This window comes from Oreochromis aureus, linkage group 5 (genome assembly GCF_013358895.1).
Source record: "Oreochromis aureus strain Israel breed Guangdong linkage group 5, ZZ_aureus, whole genome shotgun sequence".
Lineage (NCBI taxonomy): Eukaryota > Metazoa > Chordata > Actinopteri > Cichliformes > Cichlidae > Oreochromis > Oreochromis aureus.
In genome coordinates, this window is record NC_052946.1 from 42038227 (window position 1) to 42052410 (window position 14184).

Below are 14184 nucleotides of genomic sequence, written 5' to 3' on the forward strand. Positions count from 1 at the left end.
TCTATAACAACTCCATCTGCAACAACACCATCTGCAACAACACCATATGTAACAACATCTATAATGACATCTATAACAGCTCCATCTATAACAACACCATCTATAACAACTCCATCTGTAACAACTCCATCTATAACAACTCCATCTGCAACAACACCATATGTAACAACATCTATAATGACATCTATAACAGCTCCATCTATAACAACTCCATCTGTAACAACTCCATCTATTACAACTCCACCTATAACAACTCCATCTATAACGACACCATCTGTAACAACATCTATAATGACATCTATAACAACTCCATCTGTAACAACTCCATCTATAACAACTCCATCCGTAACAACTCCATCTATAACAACTCCATCTGCAACAACACCATCTGCAACAACACCATATGTAACAACATCTATAATGACATCTATAACAGCTCCATGTATAACAACAGCATCTATAACAACTCCATCTGTAACAACTCCATCTATAACAACTCCATCTGCAACAACACCATATGTAACAACATCTATAATGACATCTATAACAGCTCCATCTATAACAACTCCATCTGTAACAACTCCATCTATTACAACTCCACCTATAACAACTCCATCTATAACGACACCATCTGTAACAACATCTATAATGACATCTATAACAACTCCATCTGTAACAACTCCATCTATAACAACTCCATCCGTAACAACTCCATCTATAACAACTCCATCCGTAACAACACCATCTGTATCAACTCCATCTGTAGCAACACCATATGTAACAACATCTATAATTGCATCTATAACAACTCCATCTATAAGAACTCCATCCGTAACAACTCCATCTATAACAACTCCATCTGTACCAACACCATATGTAACAACTACATCTGTAACAACTCCATCTATAACAACTCCATCGGTAACAACTCCATCTATAACAACTCCATCTATAACAACTCCATCTGTAACAACACCATATGTAACAACATCTATAATGACATCTATAACAGCTCCATCTGTAACAACTCCATCTGTAACAACACCATCTATAACAACTCCATCTGTAACAACTGTATCTATTACAACTCCATCTGTAACAACTCCATCTGTAACAACACCATCTATAACAACTCCATCTGTAACAACTCCATCTATAACAACTCCATCTGCAACAACACCATATGTAACAACATCTATAATGACATCTATAACAGCTCCATCTATAACAACTCCATCTGTAACAACTCCATCTATAACAACTCCATCTGTAACAACTCCATCTATTACAACTCCACCTATAACAACTCCATCTATAACGACACCATCTGTAACAACATCTATAATGACATCTATAACAACTCCATCTGTAACAACTCCATCTATAACAACTCCATCCGTAACAACACCATCTGTATCAACTCCATCTATAACAACTCCATCTGTAGCAACACCATATGTAACAACATCTATAATTGCATCTATAACAACTCCATCTATAAGAACTCCATCCGTAACAACTCCATCTATAACAACTCCATCTGTACCAACACCATATGTAACAACTACATCTGTAACAACTCCATCTATAACAACTCCATCCGTAACAACTCCATCTATAACAACTCCATCTATAACAACTGCATCTGTAACAACACCATATGTAACAACATCTATAATGACATCTATAACAGCTCCATCTGTAACAACTCCATCTGTAACAACACCATCTATAACAACTCCATCTGTAACAACTGTATCTATTACAACTCCATCTGTAACAACTCCATCTGTAACAACACCATCTATAACAACTCCATCTGTAACAACTCCATCTATAACAACTCCATCTGCAACAACACCATATGTAACAACGTCTATAATGACGTCTATAACAGCTCCATCTATAACAACTCCATCTGTAACAACTCCATCTATAACAACTCCATCTGTAACAACTCCATCTATAACAACTCCATCCGTAACAACTCCATCTATAACAACTCCATCTGCAACAACACCATCTGCAACAACACCATATGTAACAACATCTATAATGACATCTATAACAGCTCCATCTATAACAACAGCATCTATAACAACTCCATCTGTAACAACTCCATCTATAACAACTCCATCTGCAACAACACCATATGTAACAACATCTATAATGACAGCTATAACAGCTCCATCTATAACAACTCCATCTGTAACAACTCCATCTATTACAACTCCACCTATAACAACTCCATCTATAACGACACCATCTGTAACAACATCTATAATGACATCTATAACAACTCCATCTGTAACAACTCCATCTATAACAACTCCATCCGTAACAACTCCATCTATAACAACTCCATCCGTAACAACACCATCTGTATCAACTCCATCTGTAGCAACACCATATGTAACAACATCTATAATTGCATCTATAACAACTCCATCTATAAGAACTCCATCCGTAACAACTCCATCTATAACAACTCCATCTGTACCAACACCATATGTAACAACTACATCTGTAACAACTCCATCTATAACAACTCCATCGGTAACAACTCCATCTATAACAACTCCATCTATAACAACTCCATCTGTAACAACACCATATGTAACAACATCTATAATGACATCTATAACAGCTCCATCTGTAACAACTCCATCTGTAACAACTCCATCTATAACAACTCCATCTATAACAACTCCATCTGTAACAACTCCATCTATAACAACTCCATCTGCAACAACACCATATGTAACAACATCTATAATGACATCTATAACAGCTCCATCTATAACAACTCCATCTGTAACAACTCCATCTATAACAACTCCATCTGTAACAACTCCATCTATTACAACTCCACCTATAACAACTCCATCTATAACGACACCATCTGTAACAACATCTATAATGACATCTATAACAACTCCATCTGTAACAACTCCATCTATAACAACTCCATCCGTAACAACACCATCTGTATCAACTCCATCTATAACAACTCCATCTGTAGCAACACCATATGTAACGACATCTATAATTGCATCTATAACAACTCCATCTATAAGAACTCCATCCGTAACAACTCCATCTATAACAACTCCATCTGTACCAACACCATATGTAACAACTACATCTGTAACAACTCCATCTATAACAACTCCATCCGTAACAACTCCATCTATAACAACTCCATCTATAACAACTCCATCTGTAACAACACCATATGTAACAACATCTATAATGACATCTATAACAGCTCCATCTGTAACAACTCCATCTGTAACAACACCATCTATAACAACTCCATCTGTAACAACTGTATCTATTACAACTCCATCTGTAACAACTCCATCTATAACAACTCCATCTGTAACAACTCCATCTATAACAACTCCATCTGCAACAACACCATATGTAACAACATCTATAATGACGTCTATAACAGCTCCATCTATAACAACTCCATCTGTAACAACTCCATCTATAACAACTCCATCTGTAACAACTCCATCTATTACAACTCCACCTATAACAACTCCATCTATAACGACACCATCTGTAACAACATCTATAATGACATCTATAACAACTCCATCTGTAACAACTCCATCTATAACAACTCCATCCGTAACAACTCCATCTATAACAACTCCATCTGTAACAACACCATCTGTATCAACTCCATCTATAACAACTCCATCTATAAGAACTCCATCTGTAGCAACACCATATGTAACAACATCTATAATTGCATCTATAACAACTCCATCTATAAGAACTCCATCCGTAACAACTCCATCTATAACAACTCCATCTGTACCAACACCATATTTAACAACTACATCTGTAACAACTCCATCTATAACAACACCATCTATAACAACTCCATCTGTAACAACTTCATCTATAACAACTCCATCTGTAACAACACCATATGTAACAACATCTATAATGACATCTATAACAGCTCCATCTGTAACAACTCCATCTGTAACAACACCATCTATAACAACTCCATCTGTAACAACTGTATCTATTACAACTTCATCTATAACAACTCCATCTATAACAACTCCATCCGTAACAACACCATCTATAACAGCTCCATCTGTAACAACTTCATCTGTAACAACACCATCTATAACAACTCCATCTGTAACAACTCTATTTATTACAACTTCATCTGTAACAACTCCATCTATAACAACTCCATCTGTAACAACTCCATCTATAACAGCTCCATCTGTAACAACTCCATCTATAACAACTCCATCTGTAACAACTCCATCTATAACAACTCCATCTGTAACAACACCATCTATAACAACTCCATCTGTAACAACTGTATCTATTACAACTTCATCTATAACAACTCCATCTATAACAACTCCATCCGTAACAACACCATCTATAACAGCTCCATCTGTAACAACTTCATCTGTAACAACACCATCTATAACAACTCCATCTGTAACAACTCTATTTATTACAACTTCATCTATAACAACTCCATCTATAACAACTCCATCCGTAACAACACCATCTATAACAGCTCCATCTGTAACAACTTCATCCGTAACAACACCATCTATAACAACTCCATCTGTAACAACACCATCTGTAACAACTCCATCTGTAACAACATCAATAATTACATCTATAACAACTCCATCTATAACAACTCCATCCATAACAACACCATCTATAACAACTCCATCTATAACAACTCCATCTGTAATAACACCAAGTGTAACAACTCCATCTGTAACAACATCTATAATGACATCTATAACAACTCCATCTGTAACAACTCCATCTATAAAAACTCCATCCATAACAACTCCATCTGTAACAACATCTATAATGACATCTATAACAACTCCATCTGTAACAACTCCATCTATAACAACTCCATCCGTAACAACTCCATCTATAACAACTCCATCTGTAACAACACCATCTGTATCAACTCCATCTGTAACAACATCTATAATTACATCTATAACAACTTCATCTATAACAACTCAATCCGTAACAACTCCATCTATAACAACTCCATCTGTACCAACACCATATGTAACAACTCCATCTGTAACAACTCCATCCATAACAACTCCATCTATAACGACTCCATCTGTAACAACTCCATCTGTAACAACTCCATCTATAACAACTCCATCTGTAACAACTCCATCGATTACAACTTCATCTGTAACAACTCCATCTATAACAACTCCATCCGTAACAACACCATCTATAACAACTCCATCTGTAACAACACCATCTGTAACAACTCCATCTGTAACAACATCTATAATTACATCCATAACAACTCCATGTATAACAACTCCATCCATAACAACACCATGTATAACAACTCCATCCGTAACAACTCCATCTATAACAACTCCATCTATAACAACTCCATCTCTAACAACACCATATGTAACAACTGCATCTGTAACAACTCCATCTATAACAACTCCATCCGTACCAACTCCATCTATAACAACTCCATCTGTGACAAAACCAAGTGTAACAACTCCATCTGTAACAACACCATACGTAACAACTGCATCTGTAACAACTCCATCTATAACAACTCCATCCGTACCAACTCCATCTATAACAACTCCATCTGTAACAACTCCATCTATAACAACTCCATCCATAACAACTCCATCTGTAACAACCCCATCTGTAACAACACCATGTATAACAACTCCATCTATAACAACTCCATCCGTAAAAACTCCATCTATAACAACTACATCTATAACAACTACATCTGTAACAACCTCTATAATGACATCAATAAGAGCTCCATCTGTTACAACTCCATCTGTAACAACACCATCTATAACAACTCCATCTATAACGACACCATCTATAACAACTCCATCTATAACAACTCCATCTGTAACAACTCGATCTGTAACAACACCATCTATAACAACTCCATCTATTACAACTCCATCTATAACAACTCCATCTATAACGACAACATCTATAACAACTCCATCTGTAACAACTCCATCTGTAACAACACCATCTATAACAACTCCATCTATTACAACTCCATCTGTAACAACACCATCTATAACAACTCCATCTATTACAACTCCATCTATAACGACACCATCTATAACAACTTCATCTGTAACAACTCCATCTGTAATAACTCCATCCAAAACAACTCCATCTATGACAACTCCATCTATAACAACTCCATATGTAACAACATCTATAATAACATCTATAACAGCTCCATCTGTAACAACTCCATCTATTACAACTCAATCTGTAACAACTCCATCTGTAACAACACAGTGTATAACAACTCCATCTGTAACAACTCCATCTATAACAACTCCATCTGTAACAACTCCATCTATTACAACTCCATCTGTAACGACACAATCTATTACAACTCCATCTGTAACAACTCCATCTATAACAACTCCATCTGTAACAACACCATCTGTAACAACATCTATAATTACATCTATAACAACTCCATCTATACCAACTCCATCTGTAACAACTCAATCTGTAACAACTCCATCTGTAACAACACAGTGTATAACAACTCCATCTGTAACAACTCCATCTATAACAACTCCATCTGTAACAACTCCATCTATTACAACTCCATCTGTAACAACTCCATCTGTAACGACACAATCTATTACAACTCCATCTGTAACAACTCCATCTATAACAACTCCATCTGTAACAACACCATCTGTAACAACATCTATAATTACATCTATAAGAACTCCATCTATAGCAACTCCATCTGTAACAACTCAATCTGTAACAACTCCATCTATAACAACTCCATCTGTAACAACACAATGTATAACAACTCCATCTGTAACAACTCCATCTATAACAACTCCATTTGTAACAACACCATCTGTAACAACACCATCTATAACAACACCATCTATAACAACTCCATCTGTAACAACACCATCTATAACAACTCCATTTGTAACAACACCATCTGTATCAACATGTATAATGACATCTATAACAACTCCATCTGTAACAACTCCATCTATAAAAACTCCATCCATAACAACTCCATCTGTAACAACTCCATATATAACAACTCCATCCAAAACAACTCCATCTATGACAACTCCATCTATAACAACTCCATATGTAACAACATCTATAATAACATCTATAACAGCTCCATCTGTAACAACTCCATCTATTACAACTCCATCTGTAACAACACCATCTGTAACAACATCTATAATTACATCTATAACAACTCCATCTATACCAACTCAATCTGTAACAACTCAATCTGTAACAACTCCATCTGTAACAACACAATGTATAACAACTCCATCTGTAACAACTCCATCTATTATAACTCCATCTATAACAACTCCATCTGTAACACCACCATCTATAACAACTCCATCTGTAACAACTCCATCTGTAACAACTCCATCTGTAACAACTCCATCTATAAAAACTCCATGTGTAACACCACCATCTATAACAACTCCATCAGTAAAAACACTATCTGTAACAACATCTATAATGACATCTATGAAAGCTCCATCTGTAACAACTCCATCTGTAACGACATCATCTATAAAATCTCCATCTGTAACAACTCCATCTGTAACGACACCATCTATAGCCACTCCATCTGTAACGACATCATCTGTAACAACTCCATCTGTAACGACACCATCTATAGCCACTCCATCTGTAACGACATCATCTGTAACAACTCCATCTGTAACGACACCATCTATAGCCACTCCATCTGTAACGACATCATCTGTAACAACTCCATCTGTAACGACATCATCTGTAACAACTTCATTTGTAACGACTCCATTTGTAACAACACCATCTGGAACAACACCATCTGTAAACAACTCCATCTATAACAACTCCATCTCTTGTCACACATCTGTCACACCCTCTGTAATAACACCATCTGTAACAACACGTGTAACAACTCCATCTATAACAAATCCATCTGTAACAACTCCATCAATAACAACACCATCTATAACAACTCCATCTGTTACAACTCCATCTATAACAACTCCATCTGTAACAACTCCATCTGTAACGACATCATCTATAACAACTCCATCTATAACAACTCCATCTGTAACAACATGTATAATGACATGTATAACAACACCATCTGTAACAACTCCATCTGTAACGACATCACCTGTAACGACATCATCTGTAACAACACCATCTGGAACAACTCCATTTGTAACGACTCCATTTGTAACAACACCATCTGGAACAACACCATCTGTAACAACACCATCTGTAACAACACCATCTGTAAACAACTCCATCTCTAGCCACACATCTGTAACAACGTCTGTAATAACACCATCTGTAACAACACCTGTAACAACTCCATCCATAACAACACCATTTGTAACAACTCCATCTCTAGCTACACATCTGTAACAACCTCTGTAATAACACCATCTGTAACAACACCTGTAACACCTCCATCTATAACAACACCATCTGTAACAACAGCTGTAACAACTCCATCCATAACAACACCATTTGTAACAACTCCATCTCTAGCTACACATCTGTAACAACCTCTGTAATAACACCATCTGTAACAACACCTGTAACACCTCCATCTATAACAACACCATCTGTAACAACTCCATCTCTAGCCACACATCTGTAACAACCTCTGTAATAACACCATCTGTAACAACACCTGTAACAACTCCATCCATAACAACACCATCTGTAACAACTCCATCTCTAGCGACACATTTGTAACACCCTCTGTAATAACAACACCTGGAACAACACCATCTGTAACAACTCCATCTATAACGACACCATCTATAGCCACTCCATCTGTAACGACATCATCTGTAACAACTCCATCTGTAACAACTCCATCTGTAACGACATCATCTGTAACAACTCCATTTGTAACGACTCCATTTGTAACAACACCATCTGGAACAACACCATGTGTAAACAACTCCATCTATAACTCCATCTCTAGCCACACATCTGTCACACCCTCTGTAATAACACCATCTGTAACAACACCTGTAACAGCTCCATCCATAACAACACCATCTGTAATAACCCCATCTCTAGCGACACATTTGTAACACCCTCTGTAATAACAACACCTGGAACAACACCATCTGTAACAACTCCATCTGTAACAACACCATCTATAGCCACTCCATCTGTAATGACATCATCTGTAACAACTCCATCTGTAACGACATCATCTGTAACAACTCCATTTGTAACGACTCCATTTGTAACAACACCATCTGGAACAACACCATGTGTAAACAACTCCATCTATAACAACTCCATCTCTAGCCACACATCTGTCACACCCTCTGTAATAACACCATCTGTAACAACACGTGTAACAACTCCATCCATAACAACACCATCTGTAACACCATCAGTAAAACATGATCTACAACAGCAACGTCATCTATACCAACATCTGCTGATAGCTTCTTCTCTATTCGGTTGTCTTGGTATTGTGACAGTTTCACTTGTCCAACAGAGAAATAAAGCAGCTCCTAATTGGGAATTGGTCAGATAAATAAAAAATTACTTATAATTTAATCATGGCTTTGTTTGTAGTTGTACTGGAAATTTCCTTTGATGTATCAATCACATATTTTAATCATGTCATATTAGTAATAGTAACATCACTTTCTCACTTTAGTATAGCAAGATAATACCTGACACCAATTGTATGCATGCATGTAGAATGTTATCACTCACCTGGTGGTGCAATTTCATTTAAGATTTTCCACAACAAAGTTCTGAATGCTTTTGAGTTTAATTATAAATTTTGATGGTATTTTACACTGCCTCTTGCAGCTCACCAGCAATCACTTGATGGTGTGACCCAGCGTCACAGCTTGGGAACCAGTATCTACTTTGTTGGCTAATCCAACTGTCTTCTTGTTGCCTAGTGACAACCTAATGACCGACATCTATGGTGCTAACTTGTACAACCGTTACCTGGCTCAGCAGCATGCTGCTGTGACAACCACCACCAGGCTGGTTGCCCGGGGAATGGGAAGTGAGGTGATGGCAGAGGAGGAGCCGATGTCTGCAATTCAGTGCCACTCTATCCTGGTACGTACATCACCTTTGAGGTAATAAACCTCAAAGGTGACGTATTCTTTCTTTTTTTGAAAGGTGGATATTCATTAAAAAATGAATTTAAATAATGAGGTCGAAGTGCAAAGGCTGGCATCTACATGAATGTTAAAATCACCCACAATAATTATTTTATCTGAGCTGAGCACTAAATCAGATAAAAAGTCTGAGAAATCAGACAGAAACTCTGTGTAAGGCCCAGGTGGACGATAGATGATAACAAGTAAGACTGGTTTCTGAGTTTTACAGCTGGGGTGGGCAAGGCTAAGCATCAGGCTTTCAAATAAATTAAAAGTCTGTCTGGGTCTTTCGTTGATTTTTGGGCTGGTGTGAAAAATTGCTGCCACACGACCTCTCCTTTAAGGAGAACATGCGGCTAAACATGTCACTCCTGGTCTGATTGGGGAGGGGACCAGAGAAAACTGCAGAGTCCAACATTGTTTTAGCAAAGTTACACACCGATTCAATATTGATTTTAGTGACCTCCGATTGGCGTAACCGGGTGTCATTACTGCCGACGTGAATTATGATTTTACTGAATTTACATTTACCCTTGTCTTCAATTGGAAGACAATTGACTATGGTTGCCGGTGTCTCTAGCTTCACATGTCTGAGAACAGAATCACCAATTACCAGAGTTTGACCCCCGGCGGGTGTGTCGCCGAGTGGGGAAAAACGGTTAGACACATGAACAGGTTGGTGGTGTACCTGGGGCTTCTGTTTAAGACTATGCTTCCTCCTCACCGTCACCCAGCCGCCCTCTTTCCCCAGCTGCTTGGGGTCTGTATTGAATTGAAAAAGTATTGAATCAACTTCTTTACTCAAGTAAAACTGAAAAGTACAGACTCTGAAATGTACTCAAAGTAAGAAAATAAAAAGTAGTTCCTTGAACAGCAATTCTACCATCTACTTTTATACAAACTGAGCTTTGTGCATTATCAATATGATTATTATGATTATAAAATAATAATTTTTTTTGGTTGCCTACATTGTAGCAGGTGACTTTACCTCCACATCTGGACACAAAAATGAGTACAGTCATAGGTTAAAGTGGGATTTAAAGGACTACTATGATCATGTCTGCACTCACTCGAACCTGCTCCAACTTCCCAGTATAAACACTATAAATTATATCATTGACCCTAAAGTAATGAAAACGTAAGGAGCAAAAAGTAGTAAGTAGTAAGTAATTAAATATCTGACACAAGGAGCAGGAAAGTGCAGAACGAACAGGTGAAGAGGCCCTGCTGCTAGCGACTCGGCTACAAGCTAAGCTAAGCTAAGCTAGTGAATCCCTAAAGACAGTGAGTGAATACTGTGACTATAATTAGTGGGTGAATCAACAGAGAGTGCTCTTTGGACTTATCTTATGATCACACCATAAGATAAGTCATTATCCAAAACTAAACAGGCTAAACAAAAACACTGTGAACTGTAACAGGAATAGGAAGTGATACTGTATTGCAGAGAGAGCTAAAACCAAGTCAGTAAATCGGGGCTAATAAGCCTAATTTTGATTTTGAGCATCAGTGATTTAGTCCTTCAAAATAAAAGCATGTGGACATCTGAATTCAAAATAATGAGACTGGAAAAATGCTTATCTTCTCATGTACCTGTCCTCAGGTATGCACAGGTCTCTACAATCCCAGTTTCCCACTGCCAAGTGACCAGAATAGCAGCATCATGGAGACGGTGTTTCACGGTCACAGAGACCTGGTACCGGAACCCGACCTGATGGAGCCGAGTCACATGGTGGAGGACGTGGAGGCTGCTGTGGACCTACTGCTGCAGCAGGAGGGCTCTGACCTCTGACCTTCACAATGAGAAACCTGCTCCTGGTTCTCATCAATATACTCCTCTGCCTTTAATCAGAGCTGGTGATAAATTAGATTGCCTGGAGGGACACACTCTCTCCTACTCTGATTGGTTGTTTTGCTGTCAGGTGATGCTCTGATGTTGGAAAAAGTCCTGCAGCAGCTGATCATCAGTGTGTTGAATAAAGTTTAGAAATCTGTGACTTGTGTTTTTATTTTGATATTTCTTGACAGGTATCATCACGTATCCTGAGGGGAGAATGACAGAAAGAGAGCAGCTTTATCTCCATTTGTACATACGCAGACAACTTCTGCTCTCACTGTCACGGTCAGCCACAGATACATACTTCATCCACAAACATTCCAGACATACATAAGTACTAATAACTTTCCACATTCATGGGTCAGAATAAAGCTTTTATAATAAAATTAGATGTTTATTAGTCTTTGAATCTTTAAACGTAGAGCTGTGGAGCTTAGAGACGTGTTTGTTTCATTTAAACTCAGTCTTATCGAGTTTGAATGTTGTTGATAATCTCTCTGTGCGAGCAGCTACGTATGAAAGACAAGATGATCTCGTAAATATGAAGATTCATGTTCTGGAGTTTGATGTGAAGGCCAACAAATTGTGTGGTTACACTGTAACCTTGGTTCTCTGAGTGAGAGACTATTGCTCCACTCCGTTACATATTGCACCTGTACAGATAGGTGCGTTTGTGCCTTTTGGCAGCAAAGCAGGGTTGGGCTGGAGGACCAATCCAGCAGTCCCTGTGGACTGACAGTGCATGGAGCTCACTAAGCACACACATGCACTACCAAGTGGACATCAAGCAATCACCGGTTTCACTTCTGCACAGAGCTGCAGGGCGTGGCCGGGCTAGCCATAGTGTGTTAAAGAAGTATCCACACGTGTGTGTCAATACTGCAAATTTTGTTATCGGTCGGATACCAAGTAAATACATGACCAGTATTACCGATAGAAACACTTTTAATCCTTAAGGTGACCTGTCGGGGAGAGCAGTGTGTCCTGATTTATAAGCTGATTCATCATCAGTCATTTTAAAGATCATTAAATCACTGTAACTTTTACTTTCCACAAACTTGACATAACACAATAAAACACACCTTTCAGCTTTTATTTTGGAGAGCTGGACGTCTCTAATGCAGGCTGTAAATAAAACATGCACCACAGAAAGGTTCAGACATGTTTCACAGCATGTTTGACGGATATTTGTTCTTTAAAAAAGATTTCACACAGTTCAGAGGGCACTGATTAACAATAATGTGAAATTACGATCTGATATTGTAGCAAAAAGACTGAAGTCATGTTTGGATACCATTAGAGATGACCCTCAGCCTTTATGCAAGGAACACATCTAAGTACCAAAGTCAGGTTGATTCTGGATGTGACGGATCAGAACTGAAAACAGGTTTATCTTCTTTATAGATACGTTTAAAGCCTTTGAGCCTGTAAACATCAAATTCTTAATCAATGTTTTGGACTAGATTTTGGTCAGTACTTCAAAAAAGAATTAAAACATTTTATAATGATGGTAATATTTTGGTTAAACATTGGTGGAAACCACTCGGAGAGTTTCTCAGGCATTAAACACGGAGGTCCTGCTGAACCTTTCTTCTTTCTGTTAAAATAACACATTTGAAGGATCACCGTCTCAGGTCAGGAAATGAAATGCTGTCAGCTCGCAGGTGATACAGCTGTCTTCATTAAAAATGAGTTCAAAACAAAGATGATAAACTGCATTAATGCTTTCTCTGGAGTATCAGGTCTGACTTTAAACATGAAAATGTGTCCTGTTCCTGTCGGAGAGGCTCGTGTCCATAAAGAAGGTTTTCCTGTCAAAGAACAGATGACTTATTTGGGAACTAACATCTGTCGAGATCAATCTGAGAGGGTCATTTCTAATTTTCAGCATTTAAATCCAAAAATGAAAAACAGATTTGATCTGTGGCTCATGAGCCATCGATCACTGATCCTTTTATCTTAAACAGGGATTGTCTCACTCAGTGCATCCTGCAAAAGTAAAAATGTTCCTAAATCATTTGTAAAACAGTCGATGCTGCACTTCATTACTTTGTGTGGGAAAACAGAAATATGCTGTGAAGGTTCTCAGCCATCCAGGTCATTGTAGTCTAAGGAGCTTGGAAAGAAAAGCGT